Below are 8077 nucleotides of genomic sequence, written 5' to 3' on the forward strand. Positions count from 1 at the left end.
TGATATGTAAAAGCTTTTCAAGTTAAATCATTATAGCCTCAGTCATAATTCTTCATATATTTCACATATAAAAAATTCTTTGGTTTTCCCATTAAAAATTCTGACTTAGAATTGTCTTATTTAATTTGGTCTAATATGTAAATGAGTATTTCACATTATACCAACCTTTTATTCTCTTTTATCTTAAAATCTTAACATTCACAAACATGTTGTATTGAACATTTATTTTATAATAAATTTAATTAATAGAAACTATTCACAGTCTTTTGAAATACATTCCACATTGATTGAAATAATTAGTGTAGGGCTACTCAATATTTACTTTAGATATGAATCTAGAGGGATTTGATAAAATTAATTAGCAGGAACTAATTATAGTTAGGATATGAGTTAGGGTTTAATAAATATAATTAGAGAGTAAAAATGATGGATTCTTAATTAATAGATACTAGTTGCCAAACATTGAAGAGAGATTATCATATTTCTGTGCAGGACATGCTGTTCAGCACACCTTCAGCTCCTGAGGAAATAGTGACATTTAAAATGTTTAGGGAGGGGTCTGAGAGGGAGCAAAAAACAGATAAACTAATTTGTTCCTATTTTGAAGTGGAGTTATCAGATCAGTTCATGAAAGCTGCCTTCTGTACAGGGATACCTTCCTGCTTGTAATATGTTGGCAAGTGGCACAGTGGCTACACAACAGAATTCTGGAGGTATTTAGGCATTTAATGATGACAGTAGGATCCTGGTTGGATTTTGGTATTACTTAGCTGTTTCTAAACGTTCAGTTTGACACCTGATCTCTTCTTTATAACCCTTTATAACTACTTAGCTCTCTTCATTTTGTCTGTCTAGCTATCCTACCTAAAAAAATGGGGATAAAAATGTTTTCTGTCTTAAAAAAACGGGGGTTTTTTATAACTTCTTCTAAGGCAGTGAAATAATCAACTAGTGGAGTATTAGAGGCTTTATGAATATTATGATAAATTGATGGAAGAATTGCTGTCTATTTTAAGGCAGAAAGCTGGCTATGTTTTAATTTAACTTTCTGCACTTGGATTCTTCCTCCTGCTAGGGTTCATTGCACTCTAGGACTTTTTAACATGTGCCTACACAACAGTGCAGACATGCAATTGCTGTATCAGAGACTGATATTTGACCTGTGTGATAGTACACCAGAGGAGGGATGGGACTGAGTGGACACATATCTTATTCTTTCAAAACGTGAAGGGCAGGTTCACAAATTGCAATTACTGACCAGTGGTAGAAGAGGGGAAGAAGCTAATTACTATTTGGAGTTGAAGAAAGCTGGGCTGTGATATCCTTTATGTTCCCTTACCCTGTCCTAAAATATTTAAACAACACTCACCAGTTCAGCCTGAATCACAAATCATCTTTACTCACAAGAACTGAATTTTGTCCTTGTATAACTTCAGATCTTTCTGAATAAGTGTGATTCAGAAAGTAATGAAATTAGGTAAGGACAAAAAAAACAGTAGATTTTATTTTGAACAGCTATTCTGTCAAGAATTGAAATTTCTGCACATTGTCTTTTTAAGAATTCATGGGTAACTGAATTAAAGAGGGGGTGTTTTGCTCTGGTACATTTTCTCCATTCATCTCACTTGAAAACTCTTCAAGTTACTCTGAAACAAGTAAACAGACCAGGTGCTCCAAAGAAGACCTTTCCAACATGAATGATGTTATGATTCTGTGATCAACCACTACCCAGAATCAAGAGCAGCAGACATCTCATTTTAGGACAGAGAAGAGCACTGCATTTCCAGCAATATTAGGCAATATTTATTTTCCAATTTGCCTCTTTCAGAACACAACTAAATGCCCTGATTGTTAGAGCTACCAGGTATACTTGCTGCTCACACACATTTTGTGCCTGGGTGTTAATCTGGAAAGACATATGGTTTAACTGCACAGGTAATTTATTAGCTTCTAGCAAGGTTCCCAACTTCTCATATAAATGTTTGGCTAGAAGAGGCCTTGAATACCATATTTTCACCATTGTAAACAATTTCTAGCAGTTTGGTATTATTTTGCTGACATCAGCTGCATATCCAGCTGGTGCAAAGGTACAACTTCTTCACAGCAGCTCACTGAACCAGAAGTTGATCTGCTTGCCAAGTATCCCATAGTGAGTCAGATGAGAGAAGCATGAGATCAAGCCAAAAAAGGGAAGTTATTGAATCATAATATCACCCACACATTGTTTACCAGTCAACTCACCTCACACCTGCTGTTTAATGCTTATTTAGGTAAGAGTCTATTAGCTAGATTTAATTTTCTTCTCCATTATTTTAAGTATGACTATAAAATATGAGTATTTAAAATTCATTCACCCCAAAAAACCCTTCTTTTCTTCTAAATTCAATGTGAAATTAAAAAAATACTCAAAACACAATAAACCCTCAACATTTTATACCTGCTATAAGCATTAAACTGTACTAAGTTTATTAAATTCATTAAAATACCTTAATTCTATTAAATTATTTTATATATGTCATTTGAACAACAAAAAGAATGTAAAATATTTCTTTCCATTTATCAATGTCTTGATAAAATACTACTGAGCTCCTACTGGACACAACAACAAAATTCCCCAAAGTGCTCCAAAGGCTGGATGGCAGCAGACACTGATGAGCAAAAGAACGAGATGTAATGACCAAAGACTCTTTTCTCTTTCCAGCCCCCATCTTATTCAAACTGACAAATGACATGATCTCTAATCCCTTGTGGCCTTCCTGGGGAACTATGGATCTGAGCCTAGGTAGCCTCTCCTCCAGCAGCAGCAGTGGGAAATCCAGGAACCAGGAGAGCCTCAGCCACTGTGTCCCAATATAAACACCAGAAATTGCCTTTCATGGTTACAGTATAGACAGAAACTCATAAGATAGTAAAAATTAGTTTAATGCATAAAACTTCACTCTTTCAAATGTAGATGGTCATCCTCCTGAAGGGTTGCAATTTGTAGCTTCACAGGATCTAACTTTCTAAGGAACCCAAAGGGGTGTATTCATTATTGACAGTGATGGAAACAGATAGGAGAAGGGCAGGGATAATGAGTAAACAGAAAGGAGCAAGTTGTTAACAGGAATGTAGTTCAAGTTTATAGACTGATTCCTCCATTTTTATGTTAATAAAAATAAAAAATTAAAAAGTATGTGAGATCACACAGCTTTTTTAATGGATACAGAGCAGAACATATAATTTATTCACCTTTTTTTTCTTTGCCCCCTTAAAGGAGCTGTCACATCACAGCGGCAAGGGAGAGAGAGTGATCCTTCATATGCTTGCAGTAAAATGAATTTTAAATATGTAAAAATAGATCCTGTAGAAACAGGATGGGAATAGATGCCAAACTGTGACTGTAAACTGCAGCTCTTCCTTTGCACTCGTTCTCTTCTACAGCCTACCTAGAAAGAAACACTAATAGACTCTTGTGCAATTTTTTTCTATCTTGCTTCTTCACTGCTAAGCAATGCTGACAGACACATCACTGCAAGTTTGTCTCTTTACCCACCAGTAGTACACACCTTAAAGGAGACCTCTAAAGTCTGAAGAGTGAAAGAGTCTCCTCCACCCACTCTTCTTTCTCCTGTCATTATCACACCATAGTTTACTGCTTTTCAGAGTTGCCTCTCTCCATCTCTTCTTTACAAGGTGATCTCACACAAAAGTATATAGCAAAAAGATGCTGGCACCATGGGGAAAACTTGTCAAATGCTCCCTCCACGTTTCCTCTTTGTGGGCGAAATCTTGGCAATGAGCAGACAGTGCTCCTCTCTGTGCATAACATGCATCCTTTGTGCAAAATTCACAGCACATTCAAGACAAACGCTGAAATACTTAGCTGAAAACAAGGTCAGATAAACATCCAGGCAAGGAAAAACATGTGTGACCTAATGATTAAATAAGAGCCATAGGAACAAAACTTTCCAATTTCTCCTCTTGGTTCACTTATGACATATTTATAACCACTAGCTAAGTAATTAACTGCTCCTTCCTCCTTTATCTGTAGAAACGAATTTATGTGTTATTATATACAGTTGCAGCATTTCCAGAAAAACAGATCTGTCTTCAAACTCAACAGAGACAGTTCCAGTTTGAACCAGGATTCATTCCACAGTGCAATCTCTGTTCAGTGGTAGAGAGGATGTTCTGCTGGGACAAAGCAAGGGCTGTTTGTCACAGCTTCCCTTCTTCTGAGAGCCAGCCTGTTTCAGCCAGCAAAGATCAGCAAGGATCTGTGAAGTCCAGGAAGAAGGAGATTCAGTCATCAGTATAAGGGTTTCAGTGTGACCCCCCGATGAGCTACCTCTGGCACTATAACTGATGCTGCAGCTGGTAAAGGACATTTAAATTGCTGATTGTTAGTGCTGCTTGTTTTGCTATTTACCAAACTGGCGTTTCGCGATATTACATTCTGAGCTAGTTAAAAGAAATTAAGACGTTTCTGAAGGTAGCTGCTGTCTTATCTCCTTTCCTACCTGTTTTGATCATATACCTCTGTTTCTATTAAAACTCTTCTTGGCCTGTGCTTCTAAACCCATGAGAGGGTTTGTAGACATTATTTCCCACAATCCTCTCAATATGTTTTCCACCATTAACCCACATTGATCTGCAGTTCCCAGAAATATTATGTCTACTGTTGATTAAGACATCACATCCTCCTGTCTATACCACTGTCACTTCTTTACAATTACACTGCTAAACTGGCCATATCCACATTGAGATTAAGAGCTTAGCAGGAATGGACATTTCATCTGGAAAATAAAAATGGTCAGAGTTACAATCAATAGTCTGTCCCACACTTGTCAGCACGGTAGACTCGGATGCTCAGGGTGTACCAGTCCTCACAGCCAAGAAAATGATGTGACAAGGTAGATTCGTTTCCCAGATCTTAATGACTGACTACCTGCTTCTGACTGGACTTATTATATGTAATTCTTTGTGTCAGCTTGGAGCAAAGCTTGAACCTCTCTATGTGGAAGGGTAGAAAAATCTGTAACAATTGCTTTCCTACTCTAACTTGGATTTTTCTTATAAGTTATTAGGACCATAAATGCAAGTTTTGCTGATAGTTTACATCCTAATTCAACTGTTCACAGTCTTGGACTACCACAAACTAAGCAGAAATGTGTCCTGAGGAAAACAGATGTCTAGCTGTCTTTTGTCTGTATCCTGGCTTCTTGGTGGAAACAGTTGGCTCTGGATATTATCAGAGACAGAGCTTGCTGAACTTATCTCAATTTTTATTTCATAATTGAAAAGCACATTTATTCTCACTTGGCAAGATAGTGGTTAATCTGAAACACTGTAATGATCCAAAGTAAGGGAAAGATTAGTATAAGCACTAACCTTGCTCATCTGAATGTGTACCTGACTCATCTCTCTCCTTACCACAGGATTGATCCTAGCAGTATCTAGTACGTCTTCTGTTGTCTTTTAGGGTTTTTTTTAATGAAGAATTTTCATTTTAAAGAGGTTATGAAGATATAGACACCTATTAGGGAAATAGACTTTGATGTGGATATTTTCCATTTTTTTATTTGGACTGAAAGGTCAATTTTCAGAATAAAAGAAAGAAAAATTTCCACTTGTCTGCTGTGAGAGCAGCAAACTCCCCCAGCTTCTGCACATTGACAGAATTACTTTTACTTTTCAGGTAACTAATCCTACATCCTTTCTAAAACTGCTGTTCTTAATGCTTGACTTCTTATCTCAAGGATTAAAGGCCATTGTTGTTTAGAAGATATCTTGGTTTTCCCCCTCTGTTCAGTAACAAGATGGAATAGGAAATAAAATCCACCTCCCCTAGCCATTAACTCTCCCAGTCTTTAGGGGAAATTCTTGGGGCTTAAACGCTCTCAAAAACTTTTGGGATGGCTTTTTAAGACTTTGCTAGACACTCTCTAAAAATAAGTACTTTTTTAAATAACAGGGAGAAGCAAAACCAGTTCTATTTGCTAATGTTTCAGTTTCTGGCCTTACAGTCCCACTCAGTAAGAGGGGTTATATTCATATAGAGTTCCTTGGCTTCACAGGGGAAGTCTTTGTCACAGTCTCTACATTTGTCACTGGAGAAACAAAATGTATGACATCTGGTATGATTAAATACAGAAATTCCTCAGCTGGACCACTGAAGTCAGCCATAGGGGCTTCAGATGGAATGAATACTCATTTGTATTCCCCAGGACAGAGCTGGGCAACCAGACGTGTCACAAGACCCTGCAAATTTAATGTAATATTCACAGCAGTTGCCTTTTCTTAACCTAAATCCTCCATTCCTATAGAAACCAGCAGTGTGAAATCTTAAATTCCTTTCTGTTGTGTGTGTCTGTGAGTTTCAGTTTCAGTTCTCTGGCTACAGAGAATCTTGTAAATGTGGCACAGGTGCACAGTGCAGAGGATGCACAATAAGACAGATAATAAGATGCTTTATTCTATAACACAATTCCAGGGTTCCTGATTCTCATTTCCCAAATAGTGAGATTGCTACTATTGGATTTTCTCTTATATTTGAATATTGGGCTTGTTGCCAACACAGTGCTTTAGATGGTCTTCTGTTGAAGGTTAGTATTTAAATTATTATGGTCTTGAATACATACTGAAATGATTTACTCAAATTTTTTCTTGGTTCAGTGTTTGGGGAAATGTAAAAACATTTAGAGAGAACGATTGCTTACCCTGCCAGTTAAAACCCCCAGGCAAACATAATACATGAAAAAGGAAACAGTTAAATGAAGCAGCAGGACAACATATGCACCAAGTCCTTCTTAGTCTTCATTTTTTTCTGTTATCTTCATTATCACTTTGCTACTATGACAGAACTGAAGACACTGAAAGAACTGAGAAAATGAAATCTCAGATTTCGTTCAGCACCCAAGAGGGAATGATATATTTTTCATTTTACATTAAGGAATTCTACTGAATTGTGAGCAGCAAAACCAAGCTATAGGCAATAAAACCTAAGATGAGACTCTCATTATCATACCAAACTCAGGCATCCACCTGTGTACAACAGGTTCCATTCTACTACCTCAACACTACCCTTTTCAAACTCTCCAGTTTATTCAAGACACCCACAAATGGGTCCATAGATCTGACAAGGAGCCTGCTGGAGGAGATTTGCATCCTTTTGAAGCAGCAGAAAGCTGCCAGGGGATACAGTATAGCTTTTCAAAAGGGATTAGGCATCTGTGTTTAGGAAACTGAATCAAGATCATTATATAAGCTCCCATTATCATTAATGGAGATGCAATCAATCCAATCTATAAAGACCAGGGAGCTGGAGAGACTGTATGATTGGTATTGATAAGGTCTTCATTGATTGTAACAGGATCATAGACACCTAGTGTAACAGTAGACATCTGTGCTAGATAAAAAAAAATTAGATTTCTTAGTCTTAAACTGAACCAAACACCCTATCAACTTCATTTAGAGATAAGGAGTAGAAATAAATGTTTCTTGAAAGTTAGAAGCAGTTTCAAATTAGGTAATAAATGAGAAGATGTCACTGTGCAATGAGAATGTGATTATATTTTTAGAAGAATTTAATGAAAGTAGGGAAGAATATAAGAATAGTCTCACTTGGACAAATCCAAGATCTCTACAGTACAATATCCCATCTCTCATAGAGGCCATGAGCAGATGTCAAGGGAAATGTAAAAACCGGGTAAACCTGGCATTACCAGGATGCTCAGTATTGTTGTGATCACAACTCCATTTTAAATATATATTTTAATTGACATTATAAATGCTAGTCATAGATACACACCTATATCACTTCCCAATACGAATTTGATTTTGAAGATTAGTCCTACCTCTCATTTGACAATTATTAAAGAATTTCAAAATTATATATGTTTTATAGCAGCTGATAATTTTTAGCCTTCTGCCTAGACGATTTATGTGAAAAGAACATAGTATTATTCACCAAAGTATGTATTACAAAATCCATCCCCAAATTCTCCTATATGATTAGCAAATCTAATTGTGGTTACAGAAGAAACCTCCTTGTGAATTCCCACAACTGTGCTAATCTGCAAAATCAATCTTCCAT

The sequence above is a fragment of the Sturnus vulgaris genome, chromosome 3 (genome assembly GCF_052056855.1).
Source record: "Sturnus vulgaris isolate bStuVul1 chromosome 3, bStuVul1.hap1, whole genome shotgun sequence".
NCBI lineage: Eukaryota > Metazoa > Chordata > Aves > Passeriformes > Sturnidae > Sturnus > Sturnus vulgaris.